General features: G+C 30.4%; 1 long non-coding RNA gene across 1 annotated transcript; it reads left to right on the top strand.

Annotated features, from left to right (window-relative positions):
* The first annotated feature begins 8,518 nt into the window (after positions 1-8,518).
* LOC127143172 (uncharacterized) lies at positions 8,519-13,153 on the top strand. The gene is made up of 3 exons (XR_007814416.1): positions 8,519-9,001; positions 10,067-10,396; positions 13,010-13,153. It is a non-coding gene; the product is annotated as an uncharacterized LOC127143172 (long non-coding RNA).
* Positions 13,154-17,697: the final 4,544 nt, after the last annotated feature.

Raw genomic sequence — 17,697 nt, 5'->3', positions numbered from 1 at the left:
AACTTCCGAAGTTTCTTCAAACCTTATTAGTTGTGAAATAACGACTAATAGACTCCGTAGCTACTCATATGTTGTTAGCTTTCATTTTAGCAATCAATTTGAGAAGGACATGGATGCAGACGATCTAGCTAGCCAGCTAGCTAACTGCGATTGATCCATCACAGTGACCCTGTCATTGTCATTGTTTTGTTATCAACCTTTTTGTTGGAAAAAAACAGAAGCTGCTTCAGCTTTGCACACCTGTTCCTAAAAACATTTTACAGTTTGCACTCATCTATTTTTAGTCACAAATGCAAGTGAAACGCTCAGTGTCGAGCCCTGGTCCCTTCGTCTGTAGAATCGACATGTGAGCGTTAAAGAATCATTTTTACACTTTACTGTTTTTACATGATTATTTTATCACAGATCTAAGAACATGTGTAAGTTTATTACTGTTCTAAAGATATATTTTATATTTTTACAGCTGTTCCACTGGATCTGTAATCTGTGATCACTGATTAAACAGAGTTCAAACTCAGTTGGGATGACGACTGAAATAAACACGTTGTGACAAACTGAACAGTCTGAGTCTGTCTGTGGTGTGTCAGTGTGAAACCAACCCCGAGCTGAATATGAGGTGATGAAATATCTGATGTTAATTTATTTATGATGCTGATGATGTGGAGGTGAAGGATGATGATGTTCATCAGTTAAAGCTTGTTCACTTTTCTTATTCAACGAAAGGTTTGATGACAGGAAGAAAAACACCAGACTTTTATTTTGAAATTAATGTTTTCTCGTGAAAGTCCCAAAACAACAACATGAATAATTACATTTTTGTTCTACTTTGATTTTCTATGTAATTCGTTTGTCTCTGTCACAGCCTTCGTTCGTTTTTCACCCTGAAATGTTTTAAAGGTTGAATGTTCGGCTACCAGTGATTCCACCAATCAGAACCAGTTGTTAGGTGGAGCACAATGAGCCAAAACAATGTCAGAAAACAACTAGACCAATGTTTGAGTCGTTGCTTCGTGCTGTTTTTTCGTGGAGAACTTCATTACAGAACAGACCTGGGTGTTGAAAAAAGCTTTGGAGCTTTGTGAAGCTGGATGCTGATCAAACCTGGTAAGCATTAGCATTAGCATTAGCCTCCTCTTTTAATTGTTTCTCTTTACTCTTAAATTTTCAGTCATCTTTGGGAGTGGGAATAAGTGTGTTTATGTGAAGTGAGCATGAGATGGATGGATGATATGTCGATGGTCATTTGTTTGTTGTTTGTTGTGTTCCATCTTCTCATTCGTGTCGGTTTAGCATCAAGTTGTGATTGTTTTGCATCTTTGTATGATCAGATTTCTGTCTCTTTGTGTCATTTCGTGGTGTTGTTTCAGGTCAGCTTGTTCTGCTGATTCAGACTCTTCTAAGATGGAAACACCAGCAACCAACATCACCTCACAGACCACACAGGTATGTGTCCTAAACATTTACCCAGTTGGAAGAAAATGTGTGTATGACCTGAATAATTAACATCAGCAACTGCTGAGTCTTTTCACTCAGTATCACTGGTTAAATACGCTCAAACCTTGGTATTTATTGATTTTGTACAAAAAATAACAAAAGAAATAAATATGTCAACACCAAAGCATTTTAGTTGCAACAATGGGAGAAGTGCAGGATATTCTATGGCTAGTGATTAGTTGATAGACGCACAATTAATAATCATTTGACTTTTTCCCAAATAGTTATTGTTGTTGGTTTTTCAGGTGGTGTTAACAGTGAACTGTTCATTTTCTGAAACAGCCCTCAAATATTTTGTTACATATTATGGTTCAGCTGTAATGTTGAATGTTTCTCTGTGTTTTCATGGTTAAACTGTTGATGAGCAATAGGTAGTAGTGTATTGATCATTTTCCTTTGTATGTTTCTCTTTGATTTCCTCCAGGAGTGACCACTTGGTCCGCAACATCGTCCATGATCAGAGAAATTGTCCCATGCTTTGTAGAGACCTGTGCAAGAATCGGTAGAGACTGGGGTCTCCAATTCGACAGCATCGCCAGAGAGACATTGCTGATGGTCACAGAGACACCGTCTATGATCTCAGAGACATTATCCATGATCACAAAGATATTGTCCATGATCAGAGTCTTCATGCTATGAAGAAGTTCTTTGAGACCAGGACAGAGGAATCCAGGTAATTCACAACCAGCTTTACATCAACTGTCCAACACAGAGCAAACTATAGTTCAGTAAGGCATCAAAAACCTTCGAAAGACAACGTGTCAAAAATGTGAAAAAATTTCATGGTATACTACGGTATCGAAAAAAATACAAAAATGTCATAGTATACTAAGGCGTCAAAAACTGACAAAAAAGTATCGTAGTATAGTAAGGCATCAAAAACCATCAAAAAATGTCAGTGTAAAAAAACGTCAAAAAATGTCATTGTATAGTAAAGCTTCAAAAACCATCAAAAAATTTTATAATATCATAAGGTGTCAAAAATTGACCAAAATGTAATATTATAGAGAGACATCAAAAAAACATTAAAAAAATGTCATAGTATAGTAAGACATCAAAAATTGACAAAAAATGTCATAGTATAGTAAGGTGTCAAAAATTGACAAAAATGTCATAGTAAGACATCAAAAAATGTCATAGTATATTAAGGCTTCAAAAAATGTCATAGTATAGTAAGACATCAAAAAATGTCATAGTATAGTAAGACATCAAAAATTGACAAAAAATTTCATAGTATAGTAAGGTGTCAAAAACCATCAAAAAATTCTATAATATCACAAGGTGTCAAAAATTGACAAAAATGTCATAGTATAGTGAGACATCAAAAAACATAAAAAAAATGTCATAGTATAATAAGGCTTCAAAAAATGTCATTGTATAGTAAGACATCAAAAATTGACAAAAAATGTCATATTATAGTGAGACATCAAAAACCATCAAAAAATGTCATTGTATAGTAAGACATCAAAAATTGACAAAAAATGTCATAGTATAGTAAGGTGTCAAAAATTGACAAAAAATGTCATAGTATAGCAAGGTGTCAAAAACCATCAAAAAATTCAGTAGTATCGTAAGGTGTCAAAAATTGACAAAAATGTCATAGTATAGTGAGACATCAAAAATTGACAAAAAATGTCATAGTATAGTAAGACATCAAAAAACATCAAAAAATGTCATAGTATAGTAAGACATCGAAAACCACCAAAAAATGTCATAGTATAGTATGACATCAAAAAATGTCATAGTATAGTAAGGCGTCAAAAATTGACAAAAAATTTCATAGTATAGTAAGGTGTCAAAAACCATCAAAAAATTCTATATTATCGCAAGGTGTCAAAAATTGACAAAAATGTCATAGTATAGTGAGACATCAAAAATTGACAAAAAATGTCATAGTATAGTGAGACATCAAAAAACATCAAAAAATGTCATAGTATAGTATGACATCAAAAAATGTCATAGTATACTAAGGCGTCAAAAATTGACAAGAAATTTCATAGTATAGTAAGGTGTCAAAAACCATCAAAAAATTCTATATTATCGCAAGGTGTCAAAAATTGACAAAAATGTCATAGTATAGTGAGACATCAAAAATTGACAAAAAATGTCATAGTATAGTGAGACATCAAAAAACATCAAAAAATGTCATAGTATAGTAAGACATCAAAAAATGTCATAGTATAGTAAGAAATAAAAAAACATCAAAAAATGTCATAGCATAGTAAGATGTCAAAAATTGACAAAAAATTTTATAGTATCGTAAGGTGTCAAAAATAGACCAAAATGTCATATTACAGTAAGACATCAAAAAATGTCATAGTATAGTAAGACAACAAAAATTGACAAAAAATGTCATAGTATAGTAAGGCATCAAAAATTGACAAAAAATGTCATAGTACAGTAAGGCATCAAAAATTGACAAAAAATGTCATAGTATAGTAAGGCATCAAAAATTGACAAAAAATGTCATAGTATAGTAAGGTGTCAAAAACCATCAAAAAATTCTATAGTATCGCAAGGTGTCAAAAATTGACAAAAATGTCATAGTATAGTGAGACATCAAAAAACATCAAAAAATGTCATAGTATAGTAAGGCATCAAAAAACATCAAAAAATGTCATAGTATAGTAAGACATCAAAAAACATCAAAAACTGTCATAGTATAGTAAGACATCAAAAATTGACAAAAAATGTCATAACATAGTAAGGTGTCAAAAATAGACCAAAATGTCATATTATAGTAAGACATCAAAAACCATCAAAAAATGTCATAGTGTAGTAAGACAACAAAAATTGACAAAAAATGTCATAGTATAGTAAGGCATCAAAAATTGACAAAAAATGTCATAGTATAGTAAAACATCAAAAAATGTCATAGTATAGTAAGGCGTCAAAAACCACCAAAAAATGTCATTGTATAGTCAGGCTTTAAAAATTGACAAAAAATGTCATAGTATAGTATGACATCAAAAAACATCAAAAAATGTCATAGTATAGTGAGACATCAAAAAACATCAAAAAATGTCATAGTATAGTAAGGCTTCAAAAAATTTCATAGTATAGTAAGACATCAAAAATTGACAAAAAATGTGATAGTATAATAAGACAACAAAAATTGACAAAAAATGTCATAGTATAGTAAGACATCAAAAATTGACAAAAAATGTCATAGCATAGTAAGGTGTCAAAAATTGACAAAAATATCATAGTATAGTGAGACATCAAAAAACATCAATAAATGTCATAGTATAGTAAGACATCAAAAACCACCAAAAAATGTCATTGTATAGTCAGGCTTTAAAAATTGACAAAAAATGTCATAGTATAGTAAGACATCAAAAACCATCAAAAAATGTCATAGCATAGTAAGGTGTCAAAAATTGACAAAAAATTTTATAGTATCGTAAGGTGTCAAAAATAGACCAAAATGCCATATTATATTAAGACATCAAAAAATGTCATAGTATAGTAAGACAACAAAAATTGACAAAAAATGTCATAGTATAGTGAGGCATCAAAACTTGACAAAAAATGTCATAGTATAGTAAGGCATCAAAAATTGACAAAAATGTCATAGTATAGTAAGACATCAAAAACCACCAAAAAATGTCATTGTATAGTCAGGCTTTAAAAATTGACAAAAAATGTCATAGTATAGTAAGACATCAAAAACCATCAAAAAATGTCATAGCATAGTAAGGTGTCAAAAATTGACAAAAAATTTTATAGTATCGTAAGGTGTCAAAAATAGACCAAAATGCCATATTATATTAAGACATCAAAAAATGTCATAGTATAGTAAGACAACAAAAATTGACAAAAAATGTCATAGTATAGTGAGGCATCAAAACTTGACAAAAAATGTCATAGTATAGTAAGGCATCAAAAATTGACAAAAATGTCATAGTATAGTAAGACATCAAAAACCACCAAAAAATGTCATTGTATAGTCAGGCTTTAAAAATTGACAAAAAATGTCATAGTATAGTAAGACATCAAAAACCATCAAAAAATGTCATAGCATAGTAAGGTGTCAAAAATTGACAAAAGATTTTATAGTATCGTAAGGTGTCAAAAATAGACCAAAATGCCATATTATATTAAGACATCAAAAAATGTCATAGTATAGTAAGACAACAAAAATTGACAAAAAATGTCATAGTATAGTAAGGCATCAAAAATTGACAAAAGATGTCATAGTATAGTAAGGCATCAAAAATTGACAAAAAATGTCATAGTATAGTAAGACATCAAAAATTGACAAAAAATGTCATAGTATAGTAAGGTGTCAAAAATTGACAAAAATATCATAGTATAGGCTTGAAAGAGTGTGGCGTTCCACCAAACTGGAAGAATCCCACTTAGCTTGGCAGGATAGTGTCAAAAGATATAAAAAGGCCCTCTGTAATGCAAGAAGTGCCTATTACTCATCATTAATAGAAGATAATAAGAACAACCCCAGGTTTCTCTTCAGCACTGTAGCCAGGCTGACAGAGAGTCACAGCTCTATAGATCCACGCATCCCTATAACCCTCAGTAGCAATGATTTTATGAACTTCTTTAATGATAAAATCTCTACCATTAGAGATAAAATTAATCACATCCTGCCTTCAATCAGTACAGATTTATGCCATAACACAGGATCCATAGAGTCAGCTGCAAAACCTAACCTTGACTCCTTTTCTACCATCGACCTAGCCCAGCTCACATCAATTATCTCAGCATCTAAACCTTCAACCTGTCTCTTAGACCCCATCCCAACTAGGCTGCTTAAGGAAGCTCTGCCCTTAATTTGCAGTCCTGTATTAGATATGTTAAATCTGTCCTTGTTAACAGGTTATGTTCCGCAGTCGTATAAAACAGCTATAATCAAACCTCTTCTAAAAAAGCCCACTCTAGATCCAGATGTATTAACCAACTACAGACCTATATCTAACCTCCCCTTTCTTTCTAAGATCCTGGAGAAAGCAGTTGCAAAACAGTTGTGCGACTTTCTACAGGACAATAGTTTATTTGAGGTTTTTCAGTCAGGATTTAGGTTGTATCACAGCACAGAGACAGCACTTGTAAAAGTTACGAACGACCTTCTGATAGCATCAGACAACGGTCTTGTTTCTGTACTTGTCTTGTTAGATCTCAGTGCTGCTTTTGATACAATTGACCATCACATCCTTTTACAGAGACTGGAGCACTTTATTGGCATTAAAGGAACTGCACTAAACTGGTTTAAGTCCTATCTATCTGATAGGCTTCAGTTTGTACATGTTAACAACAACTCCTCCATACACACAAAAGTTAGACATGGAGTTCCACAAGGGTCAGTGCTTGGACCAATCCTCTTCACTTTGTATATGCTTCCCTTGGGCAATATTATCAGGAAACACTCCATAAATTTCCATTGTTATGCAGATGATACACAGCTTTATCTGTCAATGGAACCTAATGAAACCAATCATCTAGCCAAACTCCAAGCTTGTCTTAGGGACATTAAAATCTGGATGACAAGCAACTTCTTACTACTAAACTCAGATAAAACTGAAATCATTATAATTGGTCCTGAACACATCAGAAACAAACTTTCTAATAATGTAGCTCCATTAGACAACATTGCCCTGGCTCCCAGCTCCACTGTAAAGAATCTGGGAGTCACCTTTGATCAGGATTTGTCCTTTACCTCACACATAAAACAAACTTCTAGGACTGCCTTTTTTCATCTGCGTAACATCTCCAAAATTAGACATTTTCTGTCCCAAAAAGATGCAGAAAAACTAGTCCATGCATTTGTTACTTCTAGGCTGGACTACTGTAATTCATTATTATCAGGCTGCCCCAACAAGTCTCTAAAGACTCTGCAGCTGATTCAAAATGCTGCAGCACGACTACTGACAGGAACTAGGAAAAGAGATCACATTTCTCCTGTGTTAGCCTCTCTACATTGGCTCCCAGTCAAATCCAGAATAGAATTCAAAATCCTCCTCCTCACTTACAAAGCCCTTAATGGTCAGGCTCCATCTTACCTTAAAGATCTCATAGTCCCCTACAATCCCACCAGGACTCTGCGCTCCCAAAATGCTGGTTTACTGGTGGTTCCCAGAGTTTCCAAGAGTAGAATGGGAGGCAGAGCCTTCAGTTATCAGGCTCCTCTACTGTGGAACCTTCTCCCAGTTTCGGTCCGGGAGGCAGACACCCTCTGTACCTTTAAGAGTAGGCTTAAAACTTTCCTCTTTGATAAAGCTTATAGTTAGGGTTGGCTCAGGCTTGAACCATCCCTTAGTTATGCTGCTATAGGCCTAGACTGCCGGGAGATCTCCCATGATGCACTGAGCTCCTCTCTTTCTCTCTCTCTCTCTCTCTCTCTCTCTCTCTCTCTCTCTCTCTCTCTCCACTCAATATGGATTCATATCCCATGTTACATGTTACTAACTCAATATGTCCCCTTTCCTGTAGTATTGTGCTCTTCCGTCTCTCTCTCCTCTTCTGTCTCTTTCTGCAGGTATTTCTGCCTCTGGAGCTGTAGAGTCTGATCTGTGATGACAAGTCTCCTGCTGCTCCTACAACTCCACTCAACACCTGCTGCTAGAATTAGAAATTACTTATACTGCTACTGCTATTAGTTGTATTGCTGTGTTAGCAGTTAATACTTTAATTATCACTACTATCACTACTACTGTTGTATTACTGGCCTCATCTTACATCTGATATGGAACCTGTGTTATGCTATGTTCTTCTTTCGCTATTCTCTACCCCCCCCCCCCCCCCTCTCCTTCTTAACCCAACCGGTCGAGGCAGATGGCCGCCCACCCTGAGTCCGGTTCTGCTCGAGGTTTCTGCCTCTTAAAAGGAAGTTTTTCCTTGCCACTGTCGCCTAGTGCTTGCTCTTGGTGGGATTTGTTGGGTCTCTCTCTGTAAATACCTATTTTAAAGAGTATGGTCTAGACCTGCTCTATATGAAAAGTGCCTTGAGATGACTGTTGTTGTGATACGGCGCTATATAAATAAAATTGAATTGAATTGAATATAGTGAGACATCAAAAAACATCAATAAATGTCATAGTATAGTAAGACATCAAAAACCACCAAAAAATGTCATTGTATAGTCAGGCTTTAAAAATTGACAAAAAATGTCATAGTATAGTAAGACATCAAAAACCATCAAAAAATGTCATAGCATAGTAAGGTGTCAAAAATTGACAAAAAATTTTATAGTATCGTAAGGTGTCAAAAATAGACCAAAATGCCATATTATATTAAGACATCAAAAAATGTCATAGTATAGTAAGACAACAAAAATTGACAAAAAATGTCATAGTATAGTGAGGCATCAAAACTTGACAAAAAATGTCATAGTATAGTAAGGCATCAAAAATTGACAAAAATGTCATAGTATAGTAAGACATCAAAAACCACCAAAAAATGTCATTGTATAGTCAGGCTTTAAAAATTGACAAAAAATGTCATAGTATAGTAAGACATCAAAAACCATCAAAAAATGTCATAGCATAGTAAGGTGTCAAAAATTGACAAAAGATTTTATAGTATCGTAAGGTGTCAAAAATAGACCAAAATGCCATATTATATTAAGACATCAAAAAATGTCATAGTATAGTAAGACAACAAAAATTGACAAAAAATGTCATAGTATAGTAAGGCATCAAAAATTGACAAAAAATGTCATAGTATAGTAAGGCATCAAAAATTGACAAAAAATGTCATAGTATAGTAAGACATCAAAAATTGACAAAAAATGTCATAGTATAGTAAGGCATCAAAAATTGACAAAAATATAGTATAGTGAGACATCAAAAAACATCAATAAATGTCATAGTATAGTAAGACATCAAAAACCACCAAAAAATGTCATTGTATAGTCAGGCTTTAAAAATTGACAAAAAATGTCATAGTATAGTAAGACATCAAAAACCATCAAAAAATGTAATAGCATAGTAAGGTGTCAAAAATTGACAAAAAAATTTATAGTATCGTAAGGTGTCAAAAATAGACCAAAATGCCATATTATATTAAGACATCAAAAAATGTCATAGTATAGTAAGACAACAAAAATTGACAAAAAATGTCATAGTATAGTGAGGCATCAAAACTTGACAAAAAATGTCATAGTATAGTAAGGCATCAAAAATTGACAAAAATGTCATAGTATAGTAAGACATCAAAAACCACCAAAAAATGTCATTGTATAGTCAGGCTTTAAAAATTGACAAAAAATGTCATAGTATAGTAAGACATCAAAAACCATCAAAAAATGTCATAGCATAGTAAGGTGTCAAAAATTGACAAAAGATTTTATAGTATCGTAAGGTGTCAAAAATAGACCAAAATGCCATATTATATTAAGACATCAAAAAATGTCATAGTATAGTAAGACAACAAAAATTGACAAAAAATGTCATAGTATAGTGAGGCATCAAAACTTGACAAAAAATGTCATAGTATAGTAAGACATCAAAAACCACCAAAAAATGTCATTGTATAGTCAGGCTTTAAAAATTGACAAAAAATGTCATAGTATAGTAAGACATCAAAAACCATCCAAAAAATGTCATAGCATAGTAAGGTGTCAAAAATTGACAAAAAATTTTATAGTATCGTAAGGTGTCAAAAATAGACCAAAATGCCATATTATATTAAGACATCAAAAAATGTCATAGTATAGTAAGACAACAAAAATTGACAAAAAATGTCATAGTATAGTGAGGCATCAAAACTTGACAAAAAATGTCATAGTATAGTAAGGCATCAAAAATTGACAAAAATGTCATAGTATAGTAAGACATCAAAAACCACCAAAAAATGTCATTGTATAGTCAGGCTTTAAAAATTGACAAAAAATGTCATAGTATAGTAAGACATCAAAAACCATCAAAAAATGTCATAGCATAGTAAGGTGTCAAAAATTGACAAAAGATTTTATAGTATCGTAAGGTGTCAAAAATAGACCAAAATGCCATATTATATTAAGACATCAAAAAATGTCATAGTATAGTAAGACAACAAAAATTGACAAAAAATGTCATAGTATAGTAAGCATCAAAAATTGACAAAAAATGTCATAGTATAGTAAGGCATCAAAAATTGACAAAAAATGTCATAGTATAGTAAGACATCAAAAATTGACAAAAAATGTCATAGTATAGTAAGGCATCAAAAATTGACAAAAATATAGTATAGTGAGACATCAAAAAACATCAATAAATGTCATAGTATAGTAAGACATCAAAAACCACCAAAAAATGTCATTGTATAGTCAGGCTTTAAAAATTGACAAAAAATGTCATAGTATAGTAAGACATCAAAAACCATCAAAAAATGTAATAGCATAGTAAGGTGTCAAAAATTGACAAAAAAATTTATAGTATCGTAAGGTGTCAAAAATAGACCAAAATGCCATATTATATTAAGACATCAAAAAATGTCATAGTATAGTAAGACAAAAAATTGACAAAAAATGTCATAGTATAGTGAGGCATCAAAACTTGACAAAAAATGTCATAGTATAGTAAGGCATCAAAAATTGACAAAAATGTCATAGTATAGTAAGACATCAAAAACCACCAAAAAATGGCATAGTGTAGTAAGACAACAAAAATTGACAAAAAATGTCATAGTATAGTAAGGCATCAAAAATTGACAAAAAAATGTCATTGTATAGTCAGGCTTTAAAAATTGACAAAAAATGTCATAGTATAGTATGACATCAAAAAACATCAAAAAATGTCATAGTATAGTGAGACATCAAAAAACATCAAAAAATGTCATAGTATAGTAAGACATCAAAAAATGTCATAGTATAGTAAGAAATAAAAAAACATCAAAAAATGTCATAGCATAGTAAGATGTCAAAAATTGACAAAAAATTTTATAGTATCGTAAGGTGTCAAAAATAGACCAAAATGTCATATTACAGTAAGACATCAAAAAATGTCATAGTATAGTAAGACAACAAAAATTGACAAAAAATGTCATAGTATAGTAAGGCATCAAAAATTGACAAAAAATGTCATAGTATAGTAAGGCATCAAAAAACATCAAAAAATGTCATAGTATAGTAAGACATCAAAAACCACCAAAAATGTCATTGTATAGTCAGGCTGTAAAAATTGACAAAAAATGTCATAGTATAGTAAGACATCAAAAACCATCAAAAAATGTCATAGTATAGTATGACATCAAAAACGATCAATAAATGTCATAGTACAGTAAGGCATCAAAAATTGACAAAAAATGTCATAGTATAGTAAGGCATCAAAAATTGACAAAAAATGTCATAGTATAGTAAGGTGTCAAAAACCATCAAAAAATTCTATAGTATCGCAAGGTGTCAAAAATTGACAAAAATGTCATAGTATAGTGAGACATCAAAAAAACATCAAAAAATGTCATAGTATAGTAAGGCATCAAAAAACATCAAAAAATGTCATAGTATAGTAAGACATCAAAAAACATCAAAAACTGTCATAGTATAGTAAGACATCAAAAATTGACAAAAAATGTCATAACATAGTAAGGTGTCAAAAATAGACCAAAATGTCATATTATAGTAAGACATCAAAAACCATCAAAAAATGTCATAGTGTAGTAAGACAACAAAAATTGACAAAAAATGTCATAGTATAGTAAGGCATCAAAAATTGACAAAAAATGTCATAGTATAGTAAAACATCAAAAAATGTCATAGTATAGTAAGGCGTCAAAAACCACCAAAAAATGTCATTGTATAGTCAGGCTTTAAAAATTGACAAAAAATGTCATAGTATAGTATGACATCAAAAAACATCAAAAAATGTCATAGTATAGTGAGACATCAAAAAACATCAAAAAATGTCATAGTATAGTAAGGCTTCAAAAAATTTCATAGTATAGTAAGACATCAAAAATTGACAAAAAATGTGATAGTATAATAAGACAACAAAAATTGACAAAAAATGTCATAGTATAGTAAGACATCAAAAATTGACAAAAAATGTCATAGCATAGTAAGGTGTCAAAAATTGACAAAAATATCATAGTATAGTGAGACATCAAAAAACATCAATAAATGTCATAGTATAGTAAGACATCAAAAACCACCAAAAAATGTCATTGTATAGTCAGGCTTTAAAAATTGACAAAAAATGTCATAGTATAGTAAGACATCAAAAACCATCAAAAAATGTCATAGCATAGTAAGGTGTCAAAAATTGACAAAAAATTTTATAGTATCGTAAGGTGTCAAAAATAGACCAAAATGCCATATTATATTAAGACATCAAAAAATGTCATAGTATAGTAAGACAACAAAAATTGACAAAAAATGTCATAGTATAGTGAGGCATCAAAACTTGACAAAAAATGTCATAGTATAGTAAGGCATCAAAAATTGACAAAAATGTCATAGTATAGTAAGACATCAAAAACCACCAAAAAATGTCATTGTATAGTCAGGCTTTAAAAATTGACAAAAAATGTCATAGTATAGTAAGACATCAAAAACCATCAAAAAATGTCATAACATAGTAAGGTGTCAAAAATTGACAAAAAATTTTATAGTATCGTAAGGTGTCAAAAATAGACCAAAATGCCATATTATATTAAGACATCAAAAAATGTCATAGTATAGTAAGAAAACAAAAATTGACAAAAAATGTCATAGTATAGTGAGGCATCAAAACTTGACAAAAAATGTCATAGTATAGTAAGGCATCAAAAATTGACAAAAATGTCATAGTATAGTAAGACATCAAAAAACCAAAAAATGTCATTGTATAGTCAGGCTTTAAAAATTGACAAAAAATGTCATAGTATAGTAAGACATCAAAAACCATCAAAAAATGTCATAGCATAGTAAGGTGTCAAAAATTGACAAAGATTTTATAGTATCGTAAGGTGTCAAAAATAGACCAAAATGCCATATTATATTAAGACATCAAAAAATGTCATAGTATAGTAAGACAACAAAATTGACAAAAAATGTCATAGTATAGTAAGGCATAAAAATTGACAAAAATGTCATAGTATAGTGAGACATCAAAAAAACATCAAAAAATGTCATAGTATAGTAAGACATCAAAAAACATCAAAAACTGTCATAGTATAGTAAGACATCAAAAATTGACAAAAATGTCATAACATAGTAAGGTGTCAAAATAGACCAAAATGTCATATTATAGTAAGACATCAAAAACCATCAAAAAATGTCATAGTGTAGTAAGACAACAAAAATTGACAAAAAATGTCATAGTATAGTAAGGCATCAAAAATTGACAAAAAATGTCATAGTATAGTAAAACATCAAAAAATGTCATAGTATAGTAAGGCGTCAAAAACCACCAAAAAATGTCATTGTATAGTCAGGCTTTAAAAATTGAAAAATGTCATAGTATAGTATGACATCAAAAAACATCAAAAAATGTCATAGTATAGTGAGACATCAAAAAACATCAAAAAATGTCATAGTATAGTAAGGCTTCAAAAAATTTCATAGTATAGTAAGACATCAAAAATTGACAAAAAATGTGATAGTATAATAAGACAACAAAAATTGACAAAAAATGTCATAGTATAGTAAGACATCAAAAATTGACAAAAAATGTCATAGCATAGTAAGGTGTCAAAAATTGACAAAAATATCATAGTATAGTGAGACATCAAAAAACATCAATAAATGTCATATAGTATAGTAAGACATCAAAAACCACCAAAAATGTCATTGTATAGTCAGGCTTTAAAAAATTGAACAAAAAATGTCATAGTATAGTAAGACATCAAAAACCATCAAAAAATGTCATAGCATAGTAAGGTGTCAAAAATTGACAAAAAAATTTTATAGTATCGTAAGGTGTCAAAAATAGACCAAAATGCCATATTATATTAAGACATCAAAAAATGTCATAGTATAGTAAGACAACAAAAATTGACAAAAAATGTCATAGTATAGTGAGGCATCAAAACTTGACAAAAAATGTCATAGTATAGTAAGGCATCAAAAATTGACAAAAATGTCATTGTATAGTAAGACATCAAAAACCATCAAAAAATGTCATAGGTATAGTATGACATCAAAAACGATCAATAAATGTCATAGTACAGTAAGGCGTCAAAAATTGACAAAAAATGTCATAGTATAGTAAAACATCAAAAATGTCATAGTATAGTAAGGCATCAAAAATTGACAAAAAAATGTCATAGTATAGTAAGGTGTCAAAACCATCAAAAAATGTCATAGTATAGTAAGGCTTCAAAAACTGTCATAGTATAGTAAGACATCAAAAATTGACAAAAAATGTCATAACATAGTAAGGTGTCAAAAATTGACAAAAAAATTTAAATTATCGTAAGGTGTCAAAAATAGACCAAAATGTCATATTATAGTAAGACATCAAAAACCATCAAAAAATGTCATAGTATAGTAAGACAACAAAAATTGACAAAAAATGTCATAGTATAGTAAAACATCAAAAAATGTCATAGTATAGTAAGGCGTCAAAAACCACCAAAAAAATGTCATTGTATAGTCAGGCTTTAAAAATTGACAAAAAATGTCATAGTATAGTGAGACATCAAAAAACATCAAAAAATGTCATAGTATAGTAAGGCTTCAAAAAAATTTCATAGTATAGTAAGACATCAAAAATTGACAAAAAATGTGATAGTATAATAAGACAACAAAAATTGACAAAAATGTCATAGTATAGTAAGGCATCAAAAATTGACAAAAAATGTCATAGTATAGTAAGACATCAAAAATTGACAAAAAATGTCATAGCATAGTAAAGGTGTCAAAAATTGACAAAAAATTTTATAGTATCGTAAGGTGTCAAAAATAGACCAAAATGCCATATTATATTAAGACATCAAAAAATGTCATAGTATAGTAAGACAACAAAAATTGACAAAAAATGTCATAGTATAGTGAGGCATCAAAACTTGACAAAAAATGTCATAGTATAGTAAGACATCAAAAACCACCAAAAAATGTCATTGTATAGTCAGGCCTTTAAAAATTGACAAAAAATGTCATAGTATAGTAAGACATCAAAAACCATCAAAAAATGTCATAGCATAGTAAGGTGTCAAAAATTGACAAAAAATTTTATAGTATCGTAAGGTGTCAAAAATAGGACCAAAATGCCATATTATATTAAGACATCAAAAAATGTCATAGTATAGTAAGACAACAAAAATTGACAAAAAATGTCATAGTATAGTGAGGCATCAAAACTTGACAAAAAATGTCATAGTATAGTAAGGCATCAAAAATTGACAAAAATGTCATAGTATAGTTAAGACATCAAAAACCACCAAAAAATGTCATTGTATAGTCAGGCCTTTAAAAATTGACAAAAAATGTCATAGTATAGTAAGACATCAAAAATTGACAAAAAATGTCATAGTATAGTAAGGCATCAAAAATTGACAAAAATGTCATAGTATAGTGAGACATCAAAAAACATCAAAAAATGTCATAGTATAGTAAGACATCAAAAATTGACAAAAAATGTCATAGTATAGTAAGGCATCAAAAATTGACAAAAATGTCATTGTATAGTCAGGCTGTAAAAATTGACAAAAAATGTCATAGTATAGTAAGACATCAAAAACCATCAAAAAATGTCATAGTATAGTATGACATCAAAAACCATCAATAAATGTCATAGTACAGTAAGGCGTCAAAAATTGACAAAAAATGTCATAGTATAGGTAAAACATCAAAAAATGTCATAGTATAGTAAGGCATGAAAAATTGACAAAAAATGTCATAGTATAGTAAGGCGTCAAAAATTGACAAAAATGTCATAGTATAGTAAGACATCAAAAACCACCAAAAAATGTCATTGTATAGTCAGGCTTTAAAAATTGACAAAAAATGTCATAGTATAGTAAGGTGTCAAAAACTATCAAAAAATTCTATAGTATCGCAAGGCGTCAAAAATTGACAAAAATGTCATAGTATAGTAAGACATCAAAAAACATCAAAAAAATGTCATAGTATAGTGAGACATCAGAAATTGACAAAAATGTCATAGTATAGTTTGACATCAAAAAACATCAAAATATGTCATAGTAAGACATCAAAAAACATCAAACAATGTCATAGTATAGTGAGACATCAGAAATTGACAAAAAATGTCATAGTATAGTAAGGTGTCAAAAACCATCAAAAAATTATATAGTATCGTAAGGTGTCAAAAATTGACAAAAATGTCATAGTATAGTGAGACATCAAAAACCATCAAAAAATGTCATAGTATAGTAAGACACCAAAAACCATCAAAAAATGTCATAGTATAGTAAGACATCAAAAACCACCAAAAAATGTCATTGTATAGTCAGGCTTTAAAAATTGACAAAAAATGTCATAGTATAGTAAGGTGTCAAAAACTATCAAAAAATTCTATAGTATCGCAAGGCGTCAAAAATTGACAAAAATGTCATAGTATAGTAAGACATCAAAAAACATCAAAAAATGTCATAGTATAGTGAGACATCAGAAATTGACAAAAATGTCATAGTATAGTTTGACATCAAAAAACATCAAAATATGTCATAGTAAGACATCAAAAAACATCAAACAATGTCATAGTATAGTGAGACATCAGAAATTGACAAAAAATGTCATAGTATAGTAAGGTGTCAAAAACCATCAAAAAAATTATATAGTATCGTAAGGTGTCAAAAATTGACAAAAATGTCATAGTATAGTGAGACATCAAAAACCATCAAAAAATGTCATAGTATAGTAAGACACCAAAAACCATCAAAAAATGTCATAGTATAGTAAGACAACAAAAATTGACAAATAATTTTATAGTATCGTAAGGTGTCAAAAATTGACAAAAAATGTCATAGTATAGTGAGACATCAAAAAACATCAAAAAATGTCATAGTATAGTAAGACATCAAAAAACATCAAAAAATGTCATAGTATAGTGAGACATCAAAAACCATCAAAAAATGTCATAGTATATGTCAATTCACAACAGAAGTTATCTCGAGATGCTGATGACGCAGCTAATTTGTAATATTACAAACAAGAAAAATATGGAAAATTAGCTGTAGTAACAGAGGCATTTGAGGTATAATTAAACTTTATTTTTCTTTAATTATACTTGTAATAAACTTTCAGGACTTGAAGCTTCGGACAGTTTCTGTGACATTCATGTTCTGTCTCTGCAGGACGAGGAGGAGGAGACTGCATCACCTGAAGAG

This window comes from Lates calcarifer, linkage group LG13 (assembly GCF_001640805.2).
Source record: "Lates calcarifer isolate ASB-BC8 linkage group LG13, TLL_Latcal_v3, whole genome shotgun sequence".
Taxonomy (NCBI): Eukaryota; Metazoa; Chordata; class Actinopteri; family Centropomidae; genus Lates; species Lates calcarifer.
Note: the sequence above shows the minus strand (reverse complement) of the source record. Positions and strands in the feature narration are given on the sequence as shown.